This window comes from Xyrauchen texanus, chromosome 1, assembly GCF_025860055.1.
Source record: "Xyrauchen texanus isolate HMW12.3.18 chromosome 1, RBS_HiC_50CHRs, whole genome shotgun sequence".
Taxonomy (NCBI): domain Eukaryota; kingdom Metazoa; phylum Chordata; class Actinopteri; order Cypriniformes; family Catostomidae; genus Xyrauchen; species Xyrauchen texanus.
In genome coordinates, this window is record NC_068276.1 from 53,400,008 (window position 1) to 53,407,019 (window position 7,012).

Below are 7,012 nucleotides of genomic sequence, written 5' to 3' on the forward strand. Positions count from 1 at the left end.
TTTATATATTAAATATAAAAACTCTTGATAAAATAGTACAGGTATGGTAGAGTAGATCTTTGAGTCTGCACCTAAATAAAAGCACCTTTATATATTTTTACAACTTCAGCAATCCATGAGTGCACCCCACACATGGGTCGTGAAGGATCAACAATCCCTTCTGCCCCTTGGTCCCATTCAAAACTGAGCTCACTGTTCTTACAAGAACTATTCAGATCTTTTACTTTTCAAAATGTTTAGTAGTTCAGTGCAAAGAAATTAGCATTGCCCAGAGGCGAGGGCTCATTCTTGTAGAAGTGTGGTAGCCGCTAGACCTGGTTGAATCCCAGTTCCAAGCTCCTCAATCCTGGATCTCATGTACTATGGGTAATATCCTGTGCAAAACACAGGCCAGGCAAACCACCCCAGAGTGAAGGCCAAGTATTGCTCTGTGGCCGCTACATCTTTAGGACAGCCAGGGTCCAATGGCTCCACCCAGTCACTGTTCACCTCCTTGTAAACATCTGAAATTGGCATTGTAACTATGCCAGACCTTGGTGTTGGCATGCAGCATGTTGTGGGCAGCTAAGTAGGCTGATATTCCAGGCTCTTTGATCCAAGGGACAATAATGCCATTCTCATGGCCTAGCTTGGCACAGACATAAGGCTTATTCTGTCCCCAAAAGTCTTAAAGCAAAACCTGGCATAACTTTTAAATACATCTGCAGTCGCTGCTGAGTTCCATTCACCAAAATCCTGTAAGGCCTGAGTTAAGTCAAAGTGGTACAATGTGACCATGTGGGTAACATCACAAGCAAGTCAATTTTAAGAAGAATATCTCAGCTCTGTTTCTATTCAATGCAAGTGAATGGTGGCCAGAATTCTGAAGGTCCAAAAAACATGTAAAGGCAGCATAAATGTAATCCATATCTTCAGATGCGATATGATAGGTATGGGTGAGAAACAGATCAGTGTATAAGTCCTTTTCTTTTACTATAAATCTCCACCTTTGACCAGCCCCAGCCAGTAGGTGGCGAGATGCACAAAGAATGCAAATTGTCAATAAAATAAAAGTGGAATGTAGTTGTAGAAGAATGTAGATTTTTAGTAAGAAAGGTACTTTCTAAATATTTCTAATTAATATTAAATTTTGATCTGTTCTTTATCGACACCAATCATATCTTATCTGAAGACACAGATTTAAACACTGGCAACTATTTAAAGTTAAAGAAAAATTACACCAACCTATCTTTTTGCTTCAGAAGACATTAATTGATTGACTGCAGTCATGTGCATTTAAACAGTTAAACCAGCCTGATGGCACCTGTTTACTTACATTATAAGGACCAACAGAGCTTCAACATTTTTCAAAAAATCCTAATTTGTGTTCTGCTGAAGAAACACAGTCATACACATCTGGGATGGCATTGGGGTAAGTGAATAATGAGATCATTTTCATTTTTGGTGAGCTTTTCCCTATCATATTTCTTAAGAACTCATGGATTTAACCACTGGGGTCATATGGATTACCTTTATGCCTACTTTGTCATTTTTGGATCTTCTGAGTTCTGGTCACCATTCACTTGCATTGTGAAGAAAACAGTCCTGAGATATTTTTTAAAAAAATCTTCGTTTGTGTGAAAGTAAGTCTTTCTTCAAACCATTTAGGATGGCATGAATGATGAGATAATTTCCATTTTTGGGTGAACTCTCTTTATGTGGTTTAGGTGACCATTCATACAAAAATGTTTTTTTTTACTTATTGGTAATCATTTGTTATTTTTTAAGCTGAAAAGCTGTTATTTTGGCGTATTATTTATATCAACACCTTGTGTTTGTGTTTGTAAATCCAATTTTCACAGATGAAAGAACAAAGTGTGGCTTTGGTATTTGACACTAAAAGTATAATTCCACTGGAATCATAATTTGGATTGACATGATTTGTGGTCTCATCAGGAAGGAGCTGTGACCAGGATATGGACAGATGGTAATTTTTGAGTCCAAGCTGTTGGATACATTTAAGGTCCTCTTCCCAGAACTGATAGCTGTTACAGGCTACATCTCCTGCCTGGTCCTCAAACACCCGCCCTTTGGCATGACAGAATGTGTCCCATATGCTGGGGCCATAACCGTCCAGATTCCAGACCTCTGCAAAATCGTTTAAGAAACTAAATGAAGCCTGAAGGATTTACACTACCAGTCAAAAGTGTGGACATGTGTCTTCTTTATTATTATGATTTTCCACATTTTAGAAAAATAATGCAGTCATTAATACTCTGAAATGACACAAATGGAAGAATGGGAATTATGTAGAGACCAAAAATGTTAAACAAATCAAAATTATTTATTTTAGAATAGATTCTTCACCCTTTGCCTAGATTACAGCTGTCTTTGCACACTTTGGCACTCTTTTAACCAACTTCACTTGGCAGTCACCTTTTGTGCTGTTTAAAAAATACTGAAGGAGTTCTATGTATGTTGGACACTTGTTGAATGTCTTTCCTTCACTGTCTGGTTCAATTAATTTATAAAAGAAATCCTAACTTGCAAAAGTTATGATCATCATAATATGTAACCATTTAATAGTATAATATAAATACAATATAATATAATGATATTTCATATTAAGTTATAAACATAATATGCAACTGTCAAATAAAAAAGTAGAACAGGTGTCTCCAAGGGGTTTGCTAGGGGGTTGACCGAGAACAATAATGTGACAAAAAAATAATTATAAAGGGACTGTTTACCAAAACATGTCATCATTTTCTCACCCTCATGCAATCCAAGATGTCACTTCTGCAGAACACAATGTTTTTTTTTTTTAGAAGAGTATCTCAGCCCTGCAGGTCCATTCAATGCATGTGAATTGTGGCCAGAACTTTTAAGGACCAAAAAGCACATAAAAGCAGCATATATGTAATCTATACAACTCAAGTGGTTAAATCCATGTCTTCAGAAGCTATATGTGTGGATGAGAAATAGATACATTTGTATGTCCTTATTTATTATAATTCTCCTCTTTCACATTCTTCTGCTTTTGATTTAGTTTTTTTGCATTCTTCATGCATAGTGCAACCTACTGGGCAGGGAGGAGAATTTCTCACATATCATATCTCTTCAGAACACATGGATTAAACCATTGGATTCATATGGATTACTTTTATGCTGATTTTATGTCCTTTTTGGTGCTTCACAGTTCTGGCTACTATTCACTTGCATTGTATGAACCTACAGAGCTATTGTTCTAAAAATCTTTTTGTTCAGCAGAAGAAAGAAATTCATACACATCTAGGATGGCATTATGGTGAGTAAATGATAAGACAATTATCCCTATATTAATATATTGTGGCGTTAGTAAAATGGCAACATAAAATCAAATTATTTAATTTTGTTTTATTAATATTTGTAAAATAGCTCAAGGATGGGACAAGGAAACCAGTGTCAACTTAAGGGGTATGTCTTTTTAATCTTTTTCAACTTCTTTCTACAAGTATGCAGAGACAGTCTTTTCTTCCTTCTCCATGCTCCGTCGCTCCTGCCCTTTTTATGCCGCTCTCCTCATGTTACTGCAATCAGGCACAGGTGTTAGTCATCATTTAGCTCAGGTGTGGCGCCCTTACCGCTTTCTCTCCCGGACGGGCGCTTGACCACGCCCCGCTGCCACATACCCCCACCGCCCGACTCAGGCCGAGGCGTCATCCGACCTGCCTACCACTCCCCCATTTCTGGAGAGGAAGTCAGCGGCAGCCATCTGCACCCCGGTCTGTGGACCACCTTGAACTTAAAAGGCTGGAGGGCCAGATACCAGCGGGTGATCCGGGCGTTAGTATCTTTCATCGCGGTGGAGCCACTGCAGTGAGGCGTGATCCGAGCAGAGGGTGAAGGCCCGCCCCAGCAGGTAGTATCGGAGGGTGAGGACCGCCCACTTGATGGCCAAACACTCCTTCTCTCGAGTGCTGTACTTAGTCTCCCTCAAGGAGAGCTTCCGGCTAATGTACAGCACCGGGCGTTCCTCTCCCTCCACCAACTCGCGAGAGCACGGGCCCAACCCTCTGTCTGAAGCGTCCGTCTGCAAAACAAAAGGAGAGAGAAGTCAGGTGCATGCAAAGCGGCCCCCACAAAGTGCAGCTTTAATCTCTGTAAGCGCCTGTTGGCACTGCTCTGACCACTGGACCGGATCTGGAGCCCCCTTTTTAGTAAGGTCAGTCAGCGGGCTGGTGACATCCGAATAATTAGGTACAAACCGTCTGTAATAGCCAGCCAGCCCCAGGAACTGCCTCACCCCCTTTTTGGTCTTGGGTCTAGGGCAAGTCGCATGTCGCCCGCGGTCTTGTCAATTTGGGGTCGCACCTGGCCATGACCCAAGTGGAACCCCAGATACCGTACCTCCACCGCCCAACCGCGCACTTTTTCGGGTTTGCCGTGAGCCCGCCCGCCGCTAGCGATCTCAGGGCGGCCCTCAGATGTTGCAAGTGCCGCTGCCAATCATTGCTATAAATGATGATATCATCTAGATAAGCAGCGGCGTAAGCAGTATCGCGGTCTGAGGATCCTATCCATGAGAGCTGAAGCGTGGCTGGTGCCCGAACAAACCGAAAGGAAGCATCCGCAATTGGTGTAATCCGAGCGGCGTGGTGAAGGCCGTTTTTCACGGGATATTGGTGTCAAGGGGATCTGCCAATAACCCTCCGTTAGATCAAGGTCGAATAAAACCGAGCAGAACCTAACCCGATCGAGCAGTTCATCAACACGGGGCATTGAGTGCAGCGTCAAATTTAGACACCGCGTTGACTTTTCTATAATCCACACAGAAGCGTACAGACCCGTCGCTCTTGGGAACAAGGGCGACCGGGCTGGACCAATCGCTGTGAGATTCTTCTATTACTCCCATGTCCAGCATCGCGTCCAATTCTTCGAACTATTTTCTTTTTATGTTCGAGACAAGCGATAAGAGCGACAGCGTACCACTACGCCCGGCTCGGTCTCGATGTGGTGTTGTATGATGTCTATGCGGCCCGGTAGAGGAGAGAACACGTCTGCAAACTCCTTTTGTAGTTCGGAAACCTCTGCGAGTTGGCGTGGTGAGAGGTGGTCTCCACAAGGAACGGGGTGTTAGGATCGCAGGCTTTGTTTACCTCGGTCCGAGCTCCGCCCTCTCGGAACTACCGTTGCCAGCGTCACAGAGGCCGCCTCTTCCCTCCACAATTTCAGGAGGTTGAGGTGATATATTTGGCAGCGCCCCTCTATCGATGCGTTTAACTTCATAATCAAGGTCCCCTACTGGTCGTGTGACCTCAAAGGGTCCTTGCCACTTGGCGAGTAATTTTGAGCTTCGATGTTGGGAGTAATACAAGCACTTTATCTCCGGTGCAAATTCCGTAGCTGAGCACCCCTGTCATACAGCCGGCGTTGGCGTTCTTGAGCCTGGAGCAAATTCTCCTGTGTTAATTGCCCCAGTGTGTGGAGTTTTGCTCGAAGATCAAGAGCGTATTGAATTTCATTTTGGCATTAGAAGGTCCCTCCTCCCAAGTTTCACGGATGGCGTCGAGGACCCAGCGTGGAGCGTCGTCCGTACAGCAGCTCAAATGGGGAAAATCCGTGGAGGCTTGCGGAACCTCTCGTACTGCAAATAACAGGGGTCTAGCCACTTATCCCAATTCCTAAGCGTCTTAGTGCGCGAATTTACTGAATCATATTTTTGAGTGTTTTATTAAATCGTTCCACCAGCCCATCCGTCTGAGGATGGTACACGCTAGTCTTGAATCGACTTAACGCCCAATAATTACGTAAAGTTAGCAAAGTGTTCGTGACATAAGCGTAGTGCCTTGGTCGGTGAGGATTTCTTTCGGAACCCCACCGGGAGATTATCTTGAAGAGTGCCCGGCAACACTGCGTGCTGAGATGTTGCTCAGAGGCACTGCTTCCGGATACCGCGTTGCGTAATCCACCAGGACTAACACAAAGCGATGTCAGCGTGACGTCCGTTCTAATGGCCCGGCGAGGTCCATTCCAATTCTCTCGAAGGGAACCTCGATCAATGGAAGAGCGCAAAAGCGCTTTTGGGAGTGGCGGTGGGTTTACCAGCTGACATTCGCGACGCGCCGCACACCACCTCGCGGGGCGTCGCCGCCAATGCCCGGCCAATAGAAGCGGGCTATTAGGCGGAAAAGTGTTTTCCGTTCCCCTAGGTGACCGGCCATAGGATTATAGTGAGCGCCTGGAAAACCATTTCCGGCGGCTCCGTGGAATCAACAATTGTGTCACCTCCTCCTTTGTTTGAGCGTCCTGCGTCACTCTATATAACCGATCTTTAATAACTGAAAAATACGGATATGAAATGGCGACACCGGCGGAGTTGTTGACCATCGATTACTCTCACTTGGTCAAAAGCATGCTTAAGGGTTTCATCCGTGACTGCTCCAAGGGAAGTCCCCTCAGGGAACTCCCTGAGAGGAGGGTGACCCCTCAGCCCCTTCCCTCGTCACTTCGGAGCAGCCGAGGGCGGCCCGGCTCCGCCTCCCTGCCAAAGCATCGCACATCACACACCTCTTCACTTTCATGCAGGACCCATCCGCACAAACTCCCTCTAATACATTTCTAAAATTCGGCCAATCAGTACCCAAGAACTAACCGCTGCCTCCACACTATGTTTTTCTCCCCGGAATTTGATTGCTAAAGTCACCATGGGGTACTTGTGAATATCCCCATGCACACACCTCACCCTCACCCGTTTAGCTGTGCCCAAAGCCCGGGTTGAACCAAGCGTTGGTGGATGGTGGTCTGATTACAGCGGTATCCATCAATGCTTGGTATGTACCCCTGGATCCTTACGGGACCGGTGCGCTCCAGCCCGACCGGGGGCAGCCTGCGGGACATCGGAGACCCGCACCACCGTCCCCACCTCCATCAGCGGACACTGATCCGGAAGTGGTCGGGTCTCCGCACCTCCAACAGACCGGCCCAGAAGCCCGCGGCGCACCCGTGCTGGCGAGCGCCACCACCTGAGGAGGAGGCGGCTGAAGGGCGGGGA

General features: G+C 45.6%; 1 pseudogene; it reads right to left on the bottom strand.

Moving 5' to 3' along the window:
- Window positions 1-236: 236 nt before the first annotated feature.
- On the bottom strand, window positions 237-792 carry LOC127658112 (lactase/phlorizin hydrolase-like; annotated as a pseudogene).
- Between the last annotated feature and the right edge of the window lie 6,220 nt (window positions 793-7,012).